General features: G+C 39.5%; 1 protein-coding gene across 1 annotated transcript in view; it reads left to right on the top strand.

The window, feature by feature from the left end:
* EML4 (EMAP like 4) overlaps positions 1-26,083 on the top strand; it is a 150,265-nt gene that overhangs the window by 34,202 nt on the left and 89,980 nt on the right. The gene's annotated exons all lie outside the window — the stretch shown is intronic.

Here is a 26,083-nt window from a genome sequence, read left to right as displayed (position 1 = left end):
GGGTATGTAATGGGATTTTTTTGCTTTGTTAGGAAATATGTAAAATTAAGAGTGGTGATAATTGAATACTTAAAGTTATTCTATGCAGAGGTGATCCTTTTACTTGAAGACAGATTTACATGATATTCACAGCTCATAAATCATTCTTGCATTGCCTCCCTGCAAGACTATTGGCAGAGAATACGTTACTCAAAATATGCCTGTTTTCAATTAGCTCAAGGAAAATTCTCTAGTTGCGGAAAGAACATCCATCTCCATTACCTACCTTGAGAATTAATACCCAAATACATTTGCATGGAGATTACCAAAGCTTACTCTGTGTAAGTAGTGATTAGGGCTGATTTTTAAATAAGAGAGGATAGGAAGATTTAACACAACTGCCTTTGAAATGTTTCTAATCCTGAGATTCAGAGTTGTGATCGTTGTGGAATAGCCCTTCAGAAATGGAGAAGTGCAGCACAAAGCATTTTGGACTTGGAAAGCAGGGAGGATTTCAAAGAGCCAGTGTGATGTGAGCTGGAGCTGGTTGGGCTCTGCTGCAGGGCGCCAGGACGTTTTGGGGGTAATGGCAAGGCAAGGGACTGCCTCAGCCCAACTCGCTCTTCTCTTCTGCATGGGAGAGCAATACAGCTCTCGGTTGGTTTGCCTCTTTAACAGCAGTTTTCTGCATACTCTTGTATACAACCTTCCCCCTTTTTATTTCTGGGGTGGGACAACTGAGAACTTTTTAGTTCTGTTTTGTCATATCTTCTCTGTGCTAAACTGAGATACCCTTGCTTTTTATTTGTGGCTTTGCCCACTTCATTGTGCTTTGGTTAAAAGAGTTTGTTTTGTCGATTTTATTACAGATCCTTGCAAAACAGTTTGTTCTGTGCTCTCACGGTGTTTCTTGTATAGCGAGTTCCACCTCTCCTGCATAGACTTTGTTCTCTTAATTGAAGAAAAGGCAAAGGACACTGCCAGCTTTCACAAAAACCTTCTTTTCTTCCAAGGGGAATTGAAATAGTTTTAGTCTGTGACTTTCTATTGAAAACCAGATTTGTGTGAATTGGCATACTTGGAAATGAACAATGTCCCGTGGTCAATCCAAATCCCTTTTTGAAGGCAGAATGGATGATCTTGATTTGTGTGAGGTTGCCAAAGTAAATGTCACTTGAAGTCTTGTGGCTTGCACTTAGCTGGAACAATATACCTGGCCTTTAAATAAAGCTTTTTCTCACTGCCTGATCATGGGTGAAGAGCTTATTTTATTCTGTTCTGCTGCTGGTGAACAGATTTCTAAGGTACTGAGTTAATAAGAACTGTTTCCTGTTTTTCCAATGAAAGAAACATTTACTTCAGCACGTACATTTCAACGTGTAAAGTGAGAAAGATACAACATTTTTAGGAGTGTCTTGTCAGCCTGTTCTGGTGGGGAGTACAGATTGTTTGGGAGCTCCTGTGTGTGTATAAATTTGGAGGAGCCTGTTGTGTGAACATACGTCTGCTGCTTTTAGAAAGTGAACATTTCCATAAAGTAGTATTGTTATGTGTGTTTAAATTAAAATGACTGTGGTGCGTGTTTGGGCTGCTAGGGAAATGCTAAGCATCTAATAATTTAAGTAATCACCTTTTCATTGTGGTCAGAAGAGGTGCACAATATGCATACGAAGATAAAAATATACACTATGGCAGGGTACTTTGAGGCTTGGTGCTCAGGCACAAAGGACAGTGCTAAAGAAATACTTTATATATACTCTATACTGGGAATTATTGACATTTTTGTGGCTAACATATAAGTCTGTGTTTATGAGGCTTTAAAAATACTTCAGAGATCTTCACACAGTTTATGGCTGTACAAGAAGCTCTCTGTGTAGCTGTATCAGTAGGGGTGTCAGTACAAAGCTGGGCTTTTATTAAAGACTTAGTGGACAGTTCTGGAGTGGCTGTAGTTTATCATGTCCTGTAGTGCCCAACAGAAAGATCTGTTCTGGTCAAGATACTCGTTGAGGGGCTTTTGTCTGCTGGCATTATGTGTGTCAAGTGTTGGTTACTAAAATTAAAAACCTGACTGTGGGTTGAATTTAGTATTTGGAGGAACAACATCTTTTTATCGTATTTTTAGCTGGAAGGTGAGGATGGGAGAATGGGAGGAAAGCCTTGGCCGTGATAAGGTGGCTTGTGTAGGTCATGAGTCAATGGTTAGCAAGTGCCATTTTGTCCCCCTTTTTAATTTTTTTTTTGTATTGAATATATCTATGGTCTCAGGCTTTTGAAGGCTCAAGCAGACTAATGCCCAGTTTTTATGTATTCATGTACTAGATCCATAGCTTTTTACTCTACGGCTTCTAGAAAATGTCATTTGTCCTTTACTAGCACAGTAAATAAAAAAAAATTGGGAACCCATTATTTATTACTTAACCATAAGTTCTGTGCTTTAATGAGAATAATATGCTTCCCTTTTACAAATGCTTTTAGCCTCTTGACTTTTGCATCCCGTGTAAACACCTTCCACTGAAAGAAAATCTTGAACTTCTGAAAACCCACAAGTTGGGGCAAGAATAGGAAGAGAATATTTTAAAGTGAGACCTTTTTGATATATAATACACATATAAAATATGTATATATTATATATTTTTTGGTAGATATGTGTGTATATATATGTATATCTTAATATATTTATATATGTGTATATATGAATATATATATATGTATATATGTGATTATTTTGCCAGCCTATTTCAGTAACTGTTATTAAGATGGCTGGCTACTGGTATTAAACTATTTTTGTAAAACTTGAAGAGAAGGAACATTAGGGTTGCCTCTACATTTGAAGAAGCAATAGGGAGCACAGGTGCTCCATTTGAGCAGTGCACAGGGAAGAAAGAAGAACTACCATCAAACACGTGGTGCCATTTGGTGCACCAGGTTGTTGTAGTGCCAGTGGTCAAGTCTGCTTAAATTTACTAATAATAGTATTAGAGTTGAGGCTAAAAACTGAGAGATCCTGCTATTTTTGGCATTTTACCCTTGATTTCTTGGGAGGAGAATCGGGGAACTCCCAGAGTAGTTGAATGTCTTAATATTTTGTTGCTGTCAGAAATATTTTCTGGATTTTTTCTGAGAGATTGCTGGGTTATTACCACAGCCCTAAACTAAAGTTGCTCGGATGGGTGCTACACTGAAATGCTACACTGAGCCATGAAAGGCTGGTAAAGCGGCACAATGCTTTGTATTGCTTTTCAGAAACAGATGATGCTCTTTAAAAAGCTCCTTTTTTTAATGCCTTTCAGGGAGTGATTTTTGAATTTAAACATCCTGTCTCTTCAGGTTGCTTGGTTAGAGCTCACAGGAGCACAAGGAGAGAATAGATGCTTTGTGCATGAGAAAGCACTCAGTTTAGCATAGTCAAAGACTAGTATGTGCCAAATACATAAAAGCAAGAAAACTGCTCTCAATTATTGAGGGGTTATGTGTTTAAAAAGGGGGGAGATGAATAAAAGGAAAGAAAAAGTCTTGAGTTTTTTCCAGTCCTGACTGATAGAATCTCTGTTGCATACATAATTTGTGAAAAGGAAGTAAACCTAATGAGCTGTTGGGCCATTGGTTTATGGGCCTGGCTCCAGGAAACTTTCTTGTAGAGAGTAATTTAGTTAAAATGGCAACGCTAATCAGGTGAAACTGAGAGGGTAGATGCTCAGCAACTTCAATAATAGGATGATACTGTCTCCCAAATCCAGTAACTGTGGGCTCCCTGGTGTTACTTGACTTTCCTAGGTGGCACATAAGAGCTCCATCTGACCTTTTTTCCTGTATGGTGTGACTGTGATTGCCAGGAGCCAAGGACCTGTGCATCCCCCAAGGTCCAGGCTGGAAGGCAGAGGATCCTCAGTGAGACTTCTGGATTTGGGGTGGTGCTTTTTGAAGTTCAATTTCGTTAACTCTGTCTGAGCTCTAGCAGAGACAATGTTTTCTGGAGGAATGAGTGTGCTAGCGCTGGGTCCTGCTGACTTCCCCAGAGCTAGGAGCACCAGCAGACAGTGCCCAGATTCAGTACAGGGGTCTTGGCTCTCAACCTCATATGTTAATGGTCTTTCCACCATCCTTTGTAGCCTTCTTGTGGCATCTCCCTTTTGCTGCTTGGCAATGAATACAGTTTAGGAGTGGATCAGGGCAAGAAAGTACTGAACTGTGGGACATCTGAAGTTTCCAGAATGAGAAAATTCTTGTTGCCTAAAGGTTTTTGATTTTTTATTTTCTTAACAGTATCATAGTTTTCCTAAGGAGTTCATTTTTCCTGGTAACACCAGTACACTTCCACAAGCAGGCTTATTTGAACAAGTTGCGAACTTGAACTACAGTTGCAGGTTTTGTTCCTTCCCCCTCATGTCAGGCTGCCTGGCAGGTCTCTAGTTTGGAGGTAGGTGATGTCACCAGCTGATATGAATTTGTTCACAGGAAATGTTTGGGCTAGCAACGCAGCAGGGTGACAGAGGGTCCTGGAGCCAATATTGCTGTTAACCACAACATTATGTAGAAGAACTGTTGGTGATAGCTAAGTGTTTCATGTGCATTTTAAAAGCATGTTGTGCACAAATTCGACATGAACAGCACAAGTGCCAACCAGTGCCAGTTTGAAACCTCCTCTGAACTGTGTGTCGATCAGTTCTCCCAGCCCCAGGAAGATCTGACAGCTGAGGGGGAGTTCCCATGGGGATAATGGTGCGTGAGGCTGTTATGGATGCATGGTGCCAGTGCTACCTCTCAATTCTTCCTGCGACCCCTAGGTTGTCCTTCAGCCACTTTCCAAGAGGTAAACCCAGACCTGCATTAAGCATGGCAATGAAATTCCAACTTGCCATCTCTCGGAACAGTGGTTTCCTGTACTGTTGAAAGGCTAAGGTTATAAATGGTTTCTTGCACATGAGATGTCTGCCATTCATAGGGGTGTCAAGCCCATCAGTTGAAGGATGCTTCTATTATGTTGGTGGAAGAAATGGTGGGAATGCTGGCTTAGAATGAGTTTCAGATGGCACTGATACTTAAGCAGTAGTGGTAATAAACCCGTTATTTAGTCCCTTGCATTTAAACGAAACTATATATTGTTTTTCTATGAAAAATTTCAGAGTATCAAGGTAATTTTTCTTCTCTCTGCACTGCTGTGTGAAACTAACAGCTTTGTTCAGGATAAGTTTTTTGTATTTTGAGGGGGAGGGAGAGGGGGTTGCGTGGTTGTCACATTTGCTTTTGCCTGCGTATAATCCTCAAACAAAACTAACTTAGTGTAGTATATTTTTAAAACCGATTTATAGCAGACAGAATGTGTTAACATGCTGTCCAAAATAACAACATGTTCCTTTGAAGGAGGGAAGAAAAATAAAGGATAAATTTCTTATAAGCAGGGCCAACTTCATTTTTATAAGTCAGAGGAAGCTGGTTAGAGAAAAATATTAAATACTCCGAAGAGTTTTGAATAGGTTGTATACTGTTTTTATGCTTTTCTTTAATAAAAATCAGTAAAGTAAAATTTTGTGAAACATTTCTGGAGCTTCTACTAAAAAGCAAGGAAAAAAGAAAAACTAATTCCTCTGCAGTCAGGAAGTCTTGACTTTTTTTTAAAAGCTGTTCTACACAACTACTTTTTTTTTTTGTGTCCTTGTTTACTTTATTGGGTTTGGAACTGTAGAAACATGACATACAGGTAGATGACCTGCAAACAGCAACACTTGAACATAAACTGAAATATAAGAGGATGTTAACTCTAGGACTGTAGTTTCAGGTTCTTATATGCACATGCTATCTTCTCTTATGTACCAGTCTTGCCTGAGCTTTTCAGTGAGGTTTAGACCTCATCATTCATACATAGGAAAGAATAAGAAAATAAAAAAAATGCTGAAGTGGACTTAATATAGTTTTTGCCCTTTTAGTTACTTTTTTTAAAATTGACTCACTGTCAAGCAGGGATAAAAATCATAATCAGTTGTTGAAATCATGTGCACTTTCCTCCTTCATAATTCATTTTACTGCTTTAGATTTGAGAGGAGGCTGCTGCTATTTAAATAGGACATGTTTGCAAGTTAGAGAAGGCAACTTTTTTCAAAGATAACTGCTCCAAAACATTATAGGGTATGGCAAGCTGAACTTGTATTTAAAAAAAAAAAAAAAAGGCAAAGAAAAGGCAGCAGAAAAGGGGGTGGAGGAAAGATGGCTAGTTTGCCAGAATACTGTCATGCTTTCAAGTAGAGGGTAAGACAAGAGGTATAATACATGCAAAGTAATATGGAAATTTGCTGAAAACAAATTATTTTGGGGCATGCATATGATTTCTGTTGAAGTGTCATACTGATACCCTTTTTAGGTTTTAATGCCTACCTTACCCAGAATGTTAAAACAAGTAACAGCATGTGTGCATATCCTAACAATTTAGTGATTAAAAAGGAGTTTTAAATGCTACTATAGTTTGCATATTACACCCAGTGCAGGTAATCCTGTTTGCTGGATGCCGTGCAAGCTTGGGAAGAGAACAAAAGTTATCATGAAGCATTTCTACTCAAATGAATCAGAAAGAAGTGTACGTTTTGTTGGTAGTGTAGGACAGTTAAACCTAAGGTGTTGCCCATAAAACAGGATTCAAATTCACTTTCCAACGTTAGATTTGTGTCTGTGAGCTGCTAGATTGTGTGAGCCTGTTTTGCAGGTGGGTTAAGCTGGAGGGAATTTCAGTTCAATTTTGAAAACTTATTTTAGTTTGAAACCAAAACCTAAATAAACATTTCCGTTTTCTTTTAGCACTGAGATTTTTAGCAGTGGGGAACTTCTTGTCAAAGTGCTTAGTGCATACCTTGTAATGGAAATTGTGGGAGAATGTGAATAGAACAGAAATAGACCCAGCGTTTATCTGATAGTTCAACAAAAAGTAAATATTGAGATTTGTTTCTCTTCTTGTAATGGACTATTAAAGTGCAGCTGACTTGGGAATAGAAGGCTGAAGGGGACAATTTCCCCAAACAGTTGTGTAAAAAAGAAGACTTTAGGTAGGCCTGTTGCTCCCTTTCTCCTGTGTTCTAACAAATTTAAAGCCTTAATAAAATGACTGAAAGAGTGAATAAACCATAGTGTGCCCTAGGGAGACAGCAGGAAAGATCAGAGACATTTTTTTCTACATCTCTGTTGTAGAAGGGAATGTACTACATGTAAATGTCTAACTGAGTGGGGGAATAGACCATACCTAAGCTACAGAATTCTCACACAGGAAAGATTTACTCAAACAGTGGTAAAAATATAAAGAAGGTGCTGTGTAGGCCCTGCTGAAGTTTTCTTGTTGAAGTACTGGTCGCCCATCATCTTTCCAGAGGGAATAATATCTCGGGCTTTGGGGCAGTGGGAGCCCTTCCGCCAGCCTCTGCTTTCCCCCCCCACAAAACAAGCCTTCCTTTTCCTGTGAGATTTACCCCGCCTTGCACAACACATACCTACAGAGCTCTGTTGCTTGAATCCTAGGCTAGAGGATCCCAAGTGCTTTAGCTTCCCTTATAAAACAGATTTTTTTTCTATCCTCTGTCTTCTGAGGTATCTTCTCTGCACCTGTTTCAGTTAAATTGGTTTTGGGAAAGGCATATGGTTTTGTTTTGCTTTTGACTTGGTAGCCACAACTATGTATATAAAACTACACATAGTGGCTTGCAAACACTTTGTATAATTGATCAATCTGGTTGTCTACTAAAAATACCTTTTTATTGTGTATGTGTGGAACTGCTGCAAAGGATCAGTATCAAACAGCAGTTAAAGGGACTAGTAGGATCCTGTGATCTTTTGATGCTCTGGCAGCTCCCTTCTCCCATTCATCTCCTGTCATCGGGTCCTGGGTCATAGCAGAAATTGTTATTCGTAATTGCCTTTCACTTTATGTGTTTAAATTTCATTGCATTTGTGTAGCTCCAGCTAACCCAAAAGACTGTCCAGCTTCTGAGAGATACTTTTTCAGGAACAGCAAATTCTCCAAACTTTGATCTCCTGAAAGTTGTTATTGTTCTACTTGCTTTTTTTCTATGGTCGCTATGTAACTTACGTATAGCCCTAAAACCTCACAAAACTGTCACAAAACCTAAGGAACCCAAGACCTTCTCTTAGTCTGGATATCTTATCCTTCTGTTGCTTGTCTTTAAGCCAGTGCTTTGTTCATCTTTAAAATGTTATATGTCTATAGCTTAAATATTATTCCATGACATATCACATCAGTTCTTGCTTTAATTCAGGATTAAGTTCACTGTATTATCCTTTTAATAGGAATAAATTACACAGGTAAAATCACTTCTGCCTTGTCTTCATTTCACTGTTCAATTACATTTCTTTGATTTCTTTTGTCTTAATCAAGGTCATACTTTTGCACTTTTAGTGCCAAGGTTGCTTTTCCTTCTCTCCCAAACAACTTCCTTTCCCCCTCCCTCTTGCACTGATTTTTGGCATGTCATTGTTGTGAGTGTCGATTATTCCAGTTTTGTGATATGGAGATTATCCAGATCCCTCTGTTTCTTTATTGTAAATGGCCAACTAGCCAACTTTTGTTTTCACACTGTATGTGACAATAACCATTATCGTATTCTCTTTTTCAGTATGTCATTTTGTTACCTTTATTTAAGCAGAAGGCTTGATATTTGTTCTTGCTTATTTTTTCCTAAACATCCTCTTAAACCTCAGTGTGTAGGTAGTTATCTTTCTCTCCCTCTTTTGAAGCTGCAGTGCGTAGTAACAGTGATGCCCTAGTATTTCTTTTACATGGTTCAGCTCAAGCAGGCTCCCAGTTGGTTTTAGTCTTCTGTTGGTGCCCTGTAACCTCTGAAACATGCTTTTCTTTCCACTTGTGGAAAAAAGGTGCTTATTTTTAGCATTATAGGTCAGGTTTTTATTCATCCAGGTAGTCTGGATTCCTGAACAAATTTGTTCTTTAGCTTGGAAAAGAAACCAAATACCCTTTGACCTTCCCAGATTCCAGACTACTTTACTGTGTCCCTGGGAAATGATCAGAAATGGTCAGGATTGGCTTGTGATTGCTTGAGCTACTGGTCATCTCTCCTATCCAACAGGATGCACTGTCTCTTAGACAGCGTCCCTGTTGACCTGTGACTGATTATGACCATTAACCAAAGGAATCCTTCAGCCGTTATGTATATGCCATTGCTAACATTCATGTTTGTTTGTTTGATTTTTAAGTAAAATGTTAGTTTCTCAGGAGTTCACACTTTCCATTGACATTTTATGAGAGATCATCTGTGAACCGCAGTCTGTGTTCAGGTGTAAATCTCGGTAGGATCCCAGTTGCCCTCCAAAGTGATAATTGGCAGAAGTCTGTTATATTTCAGCTGTTCCATTTCTTAACCACTTAATTGGTGTGTTTCCTCCTTCCTTTATTGTTATTTTTTGTTGTCCAGCTTGAATGTCTTGCAGCCTTTGGTGCCTGTGTAGAAGTTGGTGTGCAGAGCATAGACATGGCCAGTGTGCTGCAGAGCAGCCAGCTCTGTGTTCTGCAAGTCAACCTGATCCTCCTTGGCAGTAAAACACGACAAACTCACTGATACGGTCAATTGCTCAGTCTTTCTGCACTGGTCTGGTTTGATGGATGGATGAATCCAGTGATGAAGACCACGTGTTTAGGATTTCTCTTCCTTTTTTTTTTCTCCTCCCATGTTTACTATCCTACCTGGAAATTTTGACCTTTATGTAAGTATTGGCCACATCTGAAAGACTGTTTCTTGTAATCTACTTCTTGTATTCCATAATGTTGCAAAGACTCGTCTTTTGCAAGACTCATGCTTTTTCTTTTGAATCTCTGTCAACTGTGGTAGGACACTCCATTGCTAGCATGTGGAAAACAATGTATCATGCAAGAGAAATGTGTGGCCAATTTATTTGTGTGTGCATGTTTATAAAAAACAACCTTTTCTGCAGGAGACTGTTACTTTAGGACCAAACACTGCTTCAGAGAGCTGAAATTGCTGGAAACATGTTTATAGGGGAAATTCTGGCAGGTTTTTAACTGCCATACAAGAAATGTGGCTGTCCAAAAGCAAGAAGTTGTACGATTCTTTTTCCAGATGTGATCCCTTTACCTTTAGTTGCAATTTTAGTGTTTGAGAAGGTTTAGGAACAGAAAGACTTGTAGAAAAGGTGCGATCATACCCGTATTGACTCAGGTTATTTTCTAATTCCATGTGCACAGTAATGGCACCTGCTTAAAGGTGCATGTATTGTATATGCAAGAGTTAGTGGTGACTCTCTTCCAAAGTGGACTGATAGATGTTAATTGTGATATGAAACTGTGTAAGTTTTGAAAGATTAAAATTTATTTGTATGTCTGGGTCTGCTGTATTTATTGTACTGTTCAGAGTGCTCCCTTCATTTAATTGCCCAGACCCTCTTCTGTGCTTGCTGAGGTTTTGTGATTCCCCCCCCCCCTTATTTTTTTTCTTTCATGGTTGTTTTTTTCCCCTAATTTTGTTTTGTTTGTTTGCTTTTTTGTTTAGCTTTACTTAAGCTCCAGAAGGGAAAGAGATCGTTTGGTCTGCTGGTTGTGGGTCTGTAGGTTAGGGTGTGCAAAGGGTGAGGGTTTTTTTCTATTTCTTCTGCGTTAATATTGAGGAGAGGTGGACAGAGGGAAAGCATTAGCAAGTCGTGATGCCTGACAGGGTTTGGTTACATTTGAAATAACTAATTATGATTTATGTTGTTTAGTTTTTAATGAGAATGAAGTGGGACACATCCTACCTAACAACTTCTTTTAATGCTCTACAATGTATCTTTGCAGTATGTGCAATAACACTGTTTAGATTATTTTCCATGTGGAAAAATGTCAACTGTTGAGACTTTTTCCTAATATTGCCTGTAGACATTCGTATTCAAGTAGCCCCAGACATATTCTTGCTGCTGCTCTCAACAGGAGAGCATGTTTTTAATGTTAATGACATTGGATACAGGTAAGGATACTGAGTGATTTCAGAAGCAGCATGGTGAGACTCTGTTACTCTTTCTAGAGATTTACAGAGATGTTAGTGTAATCTCTCTTTGTCTGGTAACTCAGGCCAGAAAAAGGATCTCAAAACTTTTGAACCCCAAACCAACTCATTAGTAAATGTCATTTTGTCTTCTCACTTAAAGCAGTACTTCCTTTCCTTTTCTTTCTGGCCATTGAACAGGAGACTGAACATCTCTGATGTAGCTCAGTTTCATTCTATTTTAAGCACTCTCTACCTTGGTGCTAGATTTGTCCTTTATGCACCCTAAGTGAGCTGCTGTGAGAGGCCAGGTTGGTACCTGGCTTTGCAGGTCACAGATGCATGCTTGCTTACATACATATAAATTTTGAAGGCCACTTTTTTGTCCACTCTACAGGTGGGATCTTGTATGCTCCTATCACTAAGGAATCTGCTTACCCCTGTAAGCGGGTTATTTTTTAGTTGACTTCATATTGGGATCCGGGGAGTATTGCAAGCAGGTCGCGTTTTGTCAAGGAAGGGAGCCTTCAGTCTTTATCTGGGGAAGTGCAGATCTTGTTGAGTGTATTATTTGCTACTTGACAAAAGAAGGACTGGTTGTCAGATCTGTCAACTCTCTGTTTTTAGACTAAGGAGAAGAGAAAAACAAGAAATAAGGATTTGAAATATGTTTTTTAAATCTTTGCTATTTAGGGGGTAGTTTCTTATCAAGGTCCTTTTGGAGAGTGGAGTAAAGTGTAAATTTTAAATCTGGGTTTTTTTCTGTCCTTTTGATTTTGAACTGGAATTGTGTACACTGTGAAGGATCCTGGACTAAGGTTATTTGCTTCTAGGCAAAAAGACTAAGAGAAACTTATTAGATTGAAAAATAAAAAATATCCTTTCATAATACATCTAAGCATCTCTTTTAGCATAATGAGAGCCTCAAAACAGTTCCTGTCATCAACAATCCATGTTTTAAATAGGCAAGAAAAGCAAAAACAGGATAAAAGGAAATATTTAAAGTAAATAAAGGTATTTTGTTGGCCATCTGTTCTCCCCTCTTTGCCAGTATCCTCTAAACTTTATTTCCTGCTTGGTCCTTAGTGTCAAAAATGCCAATTTTACGCCTTCTCTGTTCCCACACTTGTGGAGTTAGCACTTTAGTGCATGTTGACAGAGAGAAGCAAACAGTTTTAGTGTCATTATTTAAAGGCAGTCCCTGGAGGAATTTGGAAACAGACCCTTTGTGCAAGTGCTGCTGGGAGTGTGGCTTCTCCATTCGTGGTGCTCCCAGGAGATCATTGTTGATTTGGAGAGACTGTTGGGCTGGTATGTGTCATGTCACAGAGCTGGACATACACCAGCTCTGTGGTATGTGTCACAGAGCTGGAAACAGCCCTTGTCTTATTTTGGCTGGAAAAACATTGCAGCCAAGGATTCACCTTAAGAAGGGCCTGGTTTGGTGCGAGGTCTGGGAAACAAAATACTGGCTGAAGTAAAGAAATCCATCCTATCAGTAGGAGGGTTTGCAGGGTGATCTGTGTTCATGTGTCTTGTGTTTTGGTTTTGACTTTGCATGTCTGGAATACTGTTGTGTCCCTTTGAATTGTTAGACATGGCTAATAAATCACTACTTTGCTAAATTTTCCAGTGGATTGAAAATTTGACTCTTAATATGGAAAAAACTGTGAGTTTGTTTTCATTGATATGCCTTACTGGCTTGTTTTTGTGATCTACAAAGGAATTATAAAACTGTAACGGCACAAAATTTTGGCTTACATCTAGAAGAATGAATAGCAGCAAAAAATACAGAGTCTTGTCTGGCTTAAACTGGAACTTTAGGAATTTTGCATTGACAATTCAGATGTGTGGATTTGCTATTACTGTGCAGTCCCTCCTAACTGTGCTGGGAATAATCCAGCAATGTCAGCAATGCCTCAAGCAGGGCATGTGGTTACTTTTTTTATGAACCTAAAATTGTGTTTATCTCCAAGAAGGTTAGAGAGGCAAACTTATAGTTCTTCCTTATCAGTTCTGTGTTTTGAAATGACTTGGAAACGCACCTGCCCATATATACGATTGCAGGTTATTTTTCAGAATGGTACATGCTTCAGTCCTTTCTGATACAGACGCTTGCAATTCAGACAGGTTAAACAGAAAAGAGTTTTAAAGGCTTTCTGCTTAATGCTCCAATGCAATTAAATCCTGGCTTTGTTTGTAGAAGATACGATCAGCATGCATTGGAACAATTGGTATGGCCCATAAAAATAAGAGGCTTTGTTCATTTTTGTTGTGAGTGCTCAAGTAAGCCAAAGTGAAGTGAGCATTACCAAGAGCTGCATATCCAGGGACTGAACTCTGCAATCCTCCTGGTAGAGGAGGTCTTGTACAGCTCCAGATGTGGGGTTTTTTACATTATCAGCTTTATTGCTAATGGGTATGACTTCATTGGGAATATTTCAAGAGTTTGGTTTTCTTTAAAGCCACTCTTGAGGAAGTTGTGAAGTATAAGAAAGAGGATTTCTGAGTTTGTTTAATAAAATTGGAAATTTAACAGCCTCAAAGTTGCAAAAGGAAAAAGTGTGAAAATCAGACATAGCTGAGGTGGAGTGTTTAGAGGGGTAAAAATAATCCTGAACTAACTGATACAAGAACAAAAACACATTGCCCTCCTCCCTACAAGTCAGGTTCTGAGATTGGCCTTCTATTTAAGATCTGCTTCACAAATTACAAAAACTTGGATGTGGCAGATACTTTTCTTATAACATAGTTTAAACAAAGATAGTTAATTTAAACTGACACTGTGTCTAGCTGTCCTGTTCAAACTGTATCTCCCTGAACAGATCCTGCTTTCTAGTGGCTGTGCCCAGCAGACAACCTCACTCACCTATGGGAGGCTTCACTCTCCTCCGGCTACGCCATACATTGACAAATATTTTTGCAGTTATAGGATAACTTCCACCACCACCACTCAATAGAGGGTTGATACTCCTCCTCTACCCATTCTCTTGTTAACATCAGATGATTTCGAAAGCTAATCCAGAGTACCAAATACATCAGTGTTTTATGTTGGCTGTGTTCAATTCAGGTGACCTTGAAACACTGATTCTCCTGTATCGCTTCCATATTTTCTGAAGCCAGCAGAAGGCTTTGAATCAGTTCATGCTCTTTGTAGGACGCTGCACCAGCTTGCCTGTACTTAGGTTAGATCATAAAGAAAGCAAAGGCAATGGAACGTTTTAAAAAAAATAAAATTTAAAAGTGGAATGCCTTGCTTGAGGAGTTAGTTTATATTGTTCCATAACATGAGGGATACTATCTACAACAGTACTAGGGCAGCAACCCATAGGGGGAAAAGATGACTTTCTGTTATTACCTACAAAGATTTTTTTTTTTTCAGACTACAATTATACAATCTTACTTTTTCTGTTTAAGGTAGAACTTACACATAAATGACAAATCAGTGTAATTTTCTCTCTAAGGAAAATGTCTAGTAGTAACTAGTGTTTCAGATTTTAATAATGGAACAGTTTTCAATTTTACAGTCTCTTGTACTGTACTTCTAAAGCAGTTTTTTTCTTTGTAATTCTATTAAGTCAGCATATTATTGTTTTTCTCATCTTTATGAATTTATTAAACTGGTTTTTTCCTAGCAAAACAAGTATGGGAAATCAAAGTACTTGAATAATTTGCAAAAGCAATTTTTTAACTGATAGCATAGCAATATTAGTAGCCATTATTTTTACAAAAGTAGCTCTGATAGTCGTTGGGAACATAATGCTATATAAGAAACAATGACAGTATCATATAATATTTAACATAGCCCAAGTTGTCCAAATGCTATTAGGGTATAGTTTTATTAAAATGTTTTTCAAAAGACTTTTGTATCCATGCGGTTACCTGGTGTTAATAACTTGTTGGAATTGCCATGTTATGTTAAATTGTATCAGAGTATAAGGTGTAATAGTCTGGAGGTTAATCCTGGTTCCCTTTTCAGTCAGCGAAGTTCCTCCCTATTTTTTAGCCTGTCCATCACTTAGGAGGTGGTCTGTGTTCAGAGCTGTGTCCCCTTTCTGCCTGATGCTGCAGCTTCCAGGCAGGCTCCTCCCTGCTAAATTGTGCTGCAGGATCTAAAGCTTCCTTACCAAATCAAATCTTCCAACAGTGAATCTAGTTTGATAATTTGCTAATGATCTAAACCAAACTCCTGACTCGAGAGGTTTGTGCCAAGTATGCACTGTTTGCACTCTAATCCTTTTACTAAAGAGTGGTACCTTGAAAGCAGTTATCTGCAAGCGTTTTCTGGCATGTTTTCAGGAATGGTCAGCTTCATTTCCACAGCTGCTGCTTGACTCCATCCTGTCTGTAGGCAAGTGGGCCTATGCTGAAAAGCCACTGTGCTCTCCCCACCTGCATCAAGGTGCTCTGCACCACATATGTGTGCGTGTGGTACAGACAGCCCAAGGTATTGCTTTGGGTAATGTGTTTTTGCAGACTGGAGGACTTCACTGAAATAAATAGCTATTAAATATTTAAAAATTATTGCCACTATAAATGCAATTTTTATAAAAAAAAAAAAGCTTTTTTTTATGTAGCCCAAATGCTTATCCTATGTTGGTGTTTACACATGATGCCCTTGCTGAGTGGTCAGATGCAGCCTGCCTCCAGACCATTTTGTATGGCTCTTGGGATGGGTGATTAAGTTTGGATTACAAATTCAGTTTACTGTGTTCCTTCTAATGTATATCCTGCCTAAGAATAGCAGCTGATTTATAAATGAGAAAAGGAAGGAGACAATGCAAATAAGCCGTGTTCTCTCATGTCCGTTTTAATGCCACAGACCTGATTTCATCAGGGAAAACAGCAAGATGCTTCCTCCAAATTGTTGTTTAATTTAATCCTCTTCTTTCCACTTCTCCCCACATCCCTCCAATGCCCATATGCTCCATGTGTTTTGAGGATGCTGCAAGAACAAACTGATTTCCTCTGATTGTGGGTATGCTTGAAAACCTGTAATTTGCCTTAATGGAAGGTAGTGCTGACCTCTTCACTGCAATGAAGCAGATAAAATCAGTTGCCTGATTACGCATCAAATGAGTTGCTCATTAAATTAGATAATTCTCCTGTGATGAAACAAAATGAGTGATTTGAATTCTGTCAAGAGACTAGCAAAGAAAAATAGTAAGGTATAAATCCTCTGTTACAAAATTCTTGAAAGATATGAAGTATAGTCATCTGCAGGCCACAACTGCTCTCTCTTGACTTCGTTTTAAAGGAGCTGGGGGGAACTGCCTCCTTGTGAGCCACCTTGTAGGGTGATAGATGCTTCAATAAAGTGGTTTTGAGGGTTACTTTTGCAATACAAATGTGTCTATGTTAAAATCCTGGCTATTTTAGTGTAGGAAAGCTGCACAAGTGCCTTGCAACAATTCATCAATTCCTGACTGCAATAATATAATTTTCCACTTTATTTTCATATGGAGTGGCAGAATATTGAGCGATTTGACAGAATAGTGGAAAATTGTATACTTGATGGGGATGAAGACTCTTAAGGTTGCTTCAAATCTCTTACATTGCAAGTGGGATGCATCCTCAAATGATGCCTAAAGAAACACGCAACATTTAGTGAAAACTTCAGAAACAGGGACTAGAATTTTCTTGGTATTTAAGCTGGTCTTCTCCTTGCTACTTAATACCATTCCTTTTGTTCTGATGTCCTGCAGTATAATTTGGTAGTGCATGCTTTCCTGTAGAAGGCTTCATATATATTGAAATAAAAACAAACAAGCAAACCAGATATTCATGCTGTAAATACAGCCCATGGAGAAATAAAATATCCAGTGTTGCAGGTTTGTAACTTTCAAGTAGATTTTGCTGTGGGCTCTGTTAAGATAGTAAGTCACTAGCACTTGATTGAAGGAAATAGCTGAGTCTTCCTGTTTATAGAAATAGCAGGCGAAACACTTCTCCTAAATAAAACTTACACTGAAATTGTAGCATTGCCTGTTGCTCACTGTCCTGTGAGCTCCTGTGGTGATACAGACTTACAAATAAATAAATCACTTTACTGTTTGTCTTCTGAAGCTTTGTTTTGACTAAAACTTCTTAAACATGCAATAAATTCTTTTGGCTTGAGAATAGAAAAAGAAGGAATGTGGATTTTTTAGGGAACTTGTATACTGGACTGAATATTTCAGTGGTTAGATGTAACCTATGGTATGCGTGATAAAAAAAAAATCTGTTAACTAATTTTGATCACTTTATTGAGTTTTGGACATCTTCTATGTCTCAAGACTGTCCTGAGATCAATCAAGTGTTGCTTACTTTAAAAATTTGGAATACTTAGGAGCATCATAGACTGTAAATGTAACAATACTTTATTATGTCCGTAATTTAAAATCTGTGTAGCCATGTGCTTTTAAAGTTCTATAATTCTCCATTTGGCTTTGTGGAGTGCTTTAAAAATGGTACAACGTGATATGAGAAAAAGTGTTTACAGTCCATTTCGTAGGTAACATGTATTTCAAATGGGAGTTATATGTTCAGGTTGTCTGCAGATTAGAAGTTAGTGTTAAAAAAGAAACACACACGCACAAAAATCCTCAAAACTTCCTATGTGTAAATGTGTTTGTCAAGTGTCTACCCAGAAATCCTGTGGTGGAATTGTGCTCACTACTCCTCTATGAGGAAGGCTAGGTGATTTGGGTTTGTTCAGCCTGGAGAAGGCTTCAGGGTGACCTTATTGCAGCCTTCCAGTACCTGAAGGGACCCTACAAGAAAGGTGGAGAGGGACTTCTTACAAGAGTATGTAGTGACAGGACAAGGAGGAATGGATTCAATCTGAGAGTAGTTTTAGATTAGATATTAGGAAAAAATTCTCTTCTGTGAGGGTGGTGAGTCGCTGGAACAGGTTACCCAGAGAATTTATGGATGCCCCATCCCTGGAAGTGTTCAAGGCCTGGTTCGATGGAGCTCTGAGCAATGTGGTCTAGTGGAAGGTTCTCTGTCCCTGGCAGGGGCATTAAAACTAGATGAACTTAATGGTTTCTTCCAATCCAGGCCATTCTGTGATTTCTTGTGTAAACTTGGCATGTAAGCAGCTAGTTACATGAAGCCTGCTAACTTCTCACCCACACATATTAAGAAAAATACAAATGCTGCCATAGTCTGTATTTAAAAAAAAAAAAAAGGGGAGGGAAACCACACAAAAATAGTTTTTATTATTACTTTAGTTTACTTTGTATGCAAATATATAGAGATTATTCCTTATCCTAAGCCATTGGGAGCTTAGAGCAGTCTGTACTGTTGTCCTGTTTGCTAGTGAAGAAGTTACTTTTAGTTATAGTCCCATCACTCCTGTTATTTTACTCAGCTCATGGACTTCATTGTTCTCAAAGAATAGATGGGTCAACTCTTCACTTGAGTCTTGATTAAATTCCTTTAAAAGTTGTGAATTCAGTATGTTTTGGATTATTGTCTTGTTTTCCAGCTGTTATTACTTGAAGGTAACTAGGTAGATCTGGAGTACAGAAGCTTCTCGTGGTGAAGTGAGGACATAATGAGCTTGATCACATGCTGCCATAACCACCTCCACCTCTTAGGGCTGGTGATTCCACAGTGTGTGGAGGACTGTCTTAGGTAATATGATACCATCAAATTCCTCCTGCTTTTGCCCTTTAGTCAATCTCTGAATCTTTGTTAAGCTGGATTCTTGGAAAATACAACTGCATTTCTTAAAGCCACCAAGGACCTTCTCCATTTTTTTTTTGTGGTGTTTTCCCCCTGTAGCATGATGTGTCTTTGTCTTCACCACAGCTGTTTAGTCTGTCAGTTCAATTAGATTCTACTGCTGCACACCACAGTTTCCTCTCTCTCTTTCTCCCTCTTTCAATTTAGCCTTTTTATTCTTTGCTTTGACCTTTAGCTGTCATAACGGGATTTATGATCCGGGGGAAGAAATTATTTTTTCTCACCTATAGAATGTTTTCATCTGGCAATATCAACAGACATTTCTGTAGTAAAAAGTTGACCTTGGTCTCGACTCTTGTGAAAGGGATACCAGTTAAAATGGTGGGTTGCTTGTGTCTTACTGTCCTTTGGTTATTCTCCAGAGAGGCTGGCAAAGGTGTTTTTTTGTAATATTACTATTCCTACAGGTAGAATAAATGGGAAATCAATACCTAATTTTATGTCAATAATGTTACTCAGACTTTCAAGTAAGCATGACTTCTAGTCTGGCAGATTTAATTTGTTGACTTAGTTGAAAGGTTTCTTTTGACATCTCTGTGTGAACCAAGCTGAATCTTTCTAATGACAATTTTTTATCAAACAATTCATGCAAATAATGTGGCTTGTTTTTCCCATTTTATATTCACCAATTTTTATAATACTGAGAATATTACTGAAAAACAAGGGAAATACACAGTTGTTTTTTTTAAAAAAAGACAAATGTGGAAATCCTGTTTATCTTGTATGTTTTTCCAACAGCATAGGTCCTAAGCCCTACATTAGGATTTCACAATAGTTCAATCCTATATTTGCAAATAAACCATGATGTTTATTATTGTGACCCACTTTCCTGAGAGTACAAAAATCTGTTGTCAACTAAATTTAAAGGAATGACATGGATATAAAACTGTCTCTACAGATTCTTTAAACCACTTCGTTTAGTAGTCTGTGCTATCAGAAGGGTAATTAATTTATGGACTGTACAGCTGTTATATATAATATGTCAAAACTGTGTGGCTGTAAATGATCTTTTGATAAGGTCAAACTCTGAAGTGGTGTAATAGTCTAAGGTCTGACACCTACATCACATTTGCGTGTATTAGGTAATATTTAAATCAGAGATAGTGAGTTTATGCTGGGTGGTCACAAATGGATGATCACCCCACCCCTCAGGTGGAAGATTTGTTATGCTGGCGTATGCAGAAGTCAGAAGGTGTTCCTAGGCATTTAGACTAAGCCAGACTAGCATCTGTGGGTTTTATTCCTCATTTACATGTTTTGCTCTACATCTGAGCCACCCTTTGAGATGGGGTGGGGTGATCACAGTGTGATCCCACATCATCCCAGTGCATCACTGAGCTGGTCACCCATTGTGCAAGCCCTCTGTGCGTCCACAAGTCTTGTGCTGGACATCCTCAATAAGAATTAGTTTTGTGTGAACGATTGCACTTTTTGGTGGTGGTGTTTTCACAAAGGCTTTTCTAATTCCTCAGTATCTCAAAGTGGATAGTAAATGAGACTCTTGTTGGTCTCTGTCATAAATAGTGCACTCTTTCAAATTCTGTTGGGTTTTTTACTTTTTTTTTTTTTTTTTTTTTACTTTTAAAAGTAGTAAAAATAGTCACCATTGCAGCAATACGTTAAGGGAAACAGCCAACATTTAGAGATTTGTCGACGTGCAAGAATGACGTTTACTCATTTTTTGAAAGAATACACAACTCTTAAGCAGTGTCATATTTCTAGAAGTAGATACTTTATTTTGAAAGTGCTTTGTTAGAAAACAGTTTTGTAGTTGGCCTCTCTGCTGGTGTTTCCCTTCTGTGTGGCAAAAGCAATATTTTTCTTTCTGTTGACATGAACTTAAATGATTAGACAGCAGTCACTTCACCATAGCTAGTCCATAACCAAGTTTGGTATGACTAAGATTACCAGTTAGTTGTCATTATTAATAATCAAACTTTTGCTGAGCACTTTCAGAAGATGGAAATGCCTCATATTTAACAACCTTTTACAATATACCTGTAGTTTTAAAAATACCACTTATGCAAAACTTGTGCATTTGAAACTGTGTGGGTTCTTGACCAGAGACAAAACTGATTATCTCCATAAAAATACAAACTGTGTCTGACAAGGATGCCACTGTTCAGACTCTTCCCTTTCTCATGGACAGGGTTGCATGTTTTCATGGACCACCACCTGGGTTATGTGGTCTGGACTGCGGTCTGGAACACATGCCCAACATAAAATTTGCAGGAGAAACCCTTTTGTGGCTGTGTTTTAGATTTAATGCATTTTCATCTTGTTTGCTGGATAGGCAGGAAGGCAGCTGCAAGCAGTCTGCTGTGCAAGTGCTCCAGGCAGGCAGCGGAAAGCTGTGGTTTGATGTTATGCTCAGTGAAATACCAGCCTTACACATTGCCACCCTTCCTACTCTCCACATCAGCCTGCTGCCACCTCCGTTGTGTTGGTGCAGCTGCTTCAGCAGAAAACCCACCTGACAAAAATAGGCATTCATGTGGTTATTCTTAAAAATATGCATGTACATTTGGAGGGCTTTGTATTGTTTGTAGGGTTTTTTTTTCAAGTTAGGCAGTGTGTGTTTGGAAAACAAAACAAATTTCCCTATTTAGATCCCTTTCCTAGGCTGGTTGAGCTAGGTTTAGTTGTGCAGGACAGCCTCGGGACGATTTTTAAGGTCCAGTGTTCACCTGTTGTTTATCACGTTTTCTGCATACTATCTCCTTTTGAGAAAAATGCCATAGGATGAAGTAGCTCAGTTTAGCCTAGGAGCAGGGTCTTAAGGGAAAGGCCTCTGGCACCATTGTGTGCTCTCTGCCGCATCCTGCCCTGGCACTGTTCGCTTGGGGACTTCACTCTCTTCTGTATCAGTTCTTATTTTGCTCAGTTTTCTGGCAATGAAATGTGATTTACAAATCACCTTAAGTCATCCACAGACAGAGCTGCTGTTGACAGGCACGATTCCCACCACTCTTTCCAGAGGGTACTGGAAAGAGTGTCTCCTCCCTGCTGCTTCAGGGTTCATTGTGCCATACACCATATGACTGGGCTGGTAAGTTTTCCTGTTTTGATGTTGAAGAGTTAGGTTTCAGGTTGTTCAGTCTCCCAGCGTGCTTCCTTGTGCAGCCTCATGAGCTGTGTTGGCAGGAGCAGGATGAGAATGGGAAGGATGCAGGAGAAGGGCAGGGATGCTTATTTTAGCAGTAGTGCTGCCATATGCCAGTTTTAAGTGACCTTAATTGTAGGCAAAGGTCCTGCCTTCTGTCACTCTCAGTATTAATGCTTGAGAGAATGGGACTTTCCTAGGGTTTATTACAGTGCCAGCACCTGGAGTGAAGAGGAGTGAGCAGCGACTGCCACATCCCACAGGTGTTAATGGGAGCACTGAATCTGTGACTGTCCTTGTCCTTCATAGCTCACTAACCTTTGTACACCTTGCAAGTCCTGCTGGAAACAGGCTCAAAGCAATGAGCATCCTTAACCGAGCATGTCTTTTAAAACTGTTTAATTACTTTGTCTAATCTGATTAATTGGTTTTGGTCTGTTGTGCTAGCTTGGTGATAACAGATAAAACATCATTTTAAAAACAGACTGAAAGAATTTCCCCCCGCCCAACAGAAAATGTAATAAAAGGCTTCACGTCTTAAAGAATTGGGTAGTTTAAATTAAAGAAATTGTTGTTATTCTCTCTTTTCCATGGAGTAAAGCTAATGAATACAGCTGCTGAAAGGTGATACTGTTTGGCGGTGAGGTTAATTGCCAATTCAAAAAGAAATATTGCTACAGTTTCTTTTCAGAAAGAAGAAAGCAAAATAATTGGAGGATTGTTTGCCAGTGGAAATATGATTGATTTTATACATACGAGGAACAAAATTAACTGTTGCTGCCCTCTTGCAGTTCAACAAGAAGATGGTCATTAAACTAGTCTCAGTATAGTTACACTTTGTAATATTTAGGTATAGCTACAGGTGTTCTGAAGAAAAGGTGTGTAGAGAGAGTCTCCAGTGATCTTTTGGATGGAAGATAACTGTGATTGCCTTGTGCAACAGTTCTTGAATCTGAAGTCTCTTAAATCTGAAGGAAATTGAGAAACCCTAGCTCTGTGAAAACCAATTCCCAAACTTCATGTAATGGCAGGTATTTTCTTAGGAGCAGTATTACTTGCCAAGGAAGTTCAATAAATAATCTTCTTCTTTGTTTTTTAAGTACTAAAGATATCCTAGGAACAAGGTGTCTGTTCTGCAGTCTGTACAGCTGGAGACATGATGGCTTTGGTGGGAGCCCCCCTAGTTTCTTTAGCTAGCTCTGGGTTGACTGGAAAGCAGTTTTGGGGCTATGGGGCAAAGGGACCTGCTTCTTCCTCCTCTTCACATGGAAGTGATGACTCCAAAAACTTCATGCCTTCATGTGGCCCTCTTCAACAGCTGGAGGAGCCATTTGTTCCCACCTCTGAAGAAAAGGTTCATTGGAGTGTATTTTGGCTCATGAAAAACTGAAGTGTGTCTAAAATTATTCTTTTTGTAGATTCAGAATCTGACTGGTGCTGCTGCAGTCTTTGAGACATCCACTGTATTTACCAGATGTGTAGTGTTCCTAAGTACCCGTATATTGGGGGTAAACAAACAATGAATGAATCTGTATTTATATGCAGTGTGTGGAGCTCTGTTTCTGATCTTTAACATGCTTTACTATGTTAAATTAAAATGTTAGGTTTTTGCGTGGTGTAACAATGTACTTTGCACTGCTAATAATCTGAGAAGTTTTTGCCCCTATTGTGTATGTGTTTTATTTTGGTCTGTGCCATATTTTAAGTATTTTTTTCATCATTTTTGCCTATCTAAAATGCTTAAGAAGAGCACCTCCTCATCCCCCACCACCCATGTTCAGTAACAGCAGGGAACAGGGGCCTGAGATGGTGTTTAAGCTTGCAAAGTTTGAAGGTAGACGGATGTTGAAGGCTGTCAGATTGCTTAGAAGGACAGGTATGGTGCAGAGATAGAGGAGTGTAAAATCCTAATGAGGAGTTATGTTTTTAATGAGAAATTTAAAGGCAAGTCAAGGAATTTTGATCAAAGTCCTCAGCCCAGCAGGGAACAGGCGATGGGTGGGTTGACACAGCTTCTGCTGTTTTCAAGGAGAGCTGTGCCTTCTGAAATCTTATTTCAAAAGTTAGAGTTCAGAGGATCATTATGATAGTACTCTAACATTTGCTTTGGTTTCTTCTGCCTCACTCTGTACGCTCTTGATTCAGTAGGAATTAATCTCTGTTTAAAATACCACTGTAACGAAACTTCTTTTCTGTGCTGAGGGAATCCTTTAGTTTTAGAACTAAAAATTAGGGTCATAGATACCCAGAAATTACACTATTTCATACCTATTTTACAGTAGGAGATCCTAACTTTTTAAATACAGAGTGTTTTACTTACTTTAAAATTGATACATTCAAGAAAATTTTTTTTGTGTGAACTACATTGGATGTTTCTTGCCAGTTGTATGTAATCTGTCATTGTTTAGAGCAGTAATGGCCACTTACGATTGCAATTCAAGCCTCTTTCTGCTCGGTGCTCGTCTTACCAGCACATAAAATGTCTGTTTGGCCTCATGGAGCATTTTTGCCTACAATTTTTCCCAAGGCTTCATAGTTGTATTGGGAAGGATGTTGAGTTTGAAAGGATACCAAAGTGTGTGTGTTAAATTATTCTGTCTGCCCAACCCACCCAAGATAAGGCTCAGCGTTTCATCTTGCAATTAAAATTGTTTAATGACGTGATGCAACATAGTGGTTGGGACAAGTTGGAAAGATGGGTTCTTGGTCAATCCCAGTGCCACAGCTGTGTGTTGAGGCCCTTGTCTTCAGTAGGGCCCTTTCCTTAATTGTGTGCCCTTGCCTTTTACCATTTATCATCTTCCACTATTCAGTTTCCCAGTCCTTTCCTGATATTAATGACAGTAGTTGTCTGGCTGGCTTCATGCTGCAGAGCTGTGTTCAGCTGACTGCCTTCTCTTTTTTTAGATCACTGCAGAGGTCGATTCTTCCAGTCTGTCAGGAGCTGCCTGAAAATAAATATACTACTGTAGTTATGTAGATTGATAATTTTGGGGAAAACACACAAAACCCACTGTGTGCTGTCTTAATTATATGTTGTTATGAACTTATGAACATTCTCAGCAACTGTTTGTAATGGTGGAAAAAAACTGCTGCCCTCATTTTTTGAATGGAGACATGGACTTCCCCTCTGATTTGTTTTTTTTTTTTTTACTATCCCGCTGTTGTCTGGAAATTAAAACTTTAATCCACACTTATTTAATATGTTTGCAAAGCTTGAAAATAATAAACTATTTCAAGTATGATAGAAGAGGCAAAATACATGCAGTACATATTCACAAATAGTTTTGTTTTGACATTTATCTTGCTGTAGTCATTCTGCCAATTGGCTTCAGGCACGGCTACCAAAAGAATGAACACATGTTGCATTCATTAGTTCTCATCTGGCTGTGCTTCGTCTTGCAAGACAGACAAAATCATGATCACATTAAATAGATTGTAATGCGTTTGTAATACAAGTTCCCTTCTGCTGAACAGAATGATAACTTTGAAAAGCTGCTGCTTTTAAGCCATGATATTTTGCTTAGTTTTCATATAATGGATTTGAGTATATTGCCAGTGATGTCATTGCTCTTTCGTCTCGAAAGATGTCATGTGAAAAATATTCCAATATAATCGAGAGCAAACAACCACCCCCTTCCTCTCTCCCCCCTCCCCGTGTGAACCTCTCGTGTCACGTTGCTCTGTGACTGACGATAGATCTGGGGTGTTTCTGACAGATAGACAGACATGCTTTGGAACGATAATGGTTTATCTGAATAGACCGAGTATAAAAATCGTATTCATTAGTCATTTGTGGTAGTTCTTTATGCCCAGACCGAGGGCAGACTGATCGCTGTTGGCTTTTTATAGTTAATGTCACGGTTTTGTCACCGGCCGTGAGCACCGTGCGGCGCGGTGGGACCGGGCAGGGGGGTGTCTGTTGCCGATTGCTGTGGTTTCCTACGGGAAGGGTGCAGGACCCTGCCTGTGTGCGAGGAGCTGCCAGTTTCCTGCTCGGGAGCAGCTCGGCGAACTCCGCTTCCCTCCGGAGAAGGCACCGGGGCCCGCGGCTCCCGGCCGGTGCCGCAGCGAGCGCGTGGCCGCCGCCTGCGGGCCGGCCCCTCCCCGGGGCCTCGGCCCCGGCCCGCCCCCGCCGGCCTCCCGCGCTCGCTGCCGGGGCAGCGGGGAGAGGCGGCGGGGACGGGCCGGGGCCGAGGCCCCGGGGGGGGCCCGGCCCGCAAGCGGCGGCCAACCCCCCCGCTGCGGACCCGCCGGGAGCCGCGGGCCCCCGTGCCCTTCC

Source organism: Neopelma chrysocephalum, unplaced genomic scaffold (genome assembly GCF_003984885.1).
Source record: "Neopelma chrysocephalum unplaced genomic scaffold, ASM398488v2 Primary Assembly neopelma1_61b, whole genome shotgun sequence".
NCBI lineage: Eukaryota > Metazoa > Chordata > Aves > Passeriformes > Pipridae > Neopelma > Neopelma chrysocephalum.
This window is presented reverse-complemented; position numbering and strand designations above follow the sequence as displayed.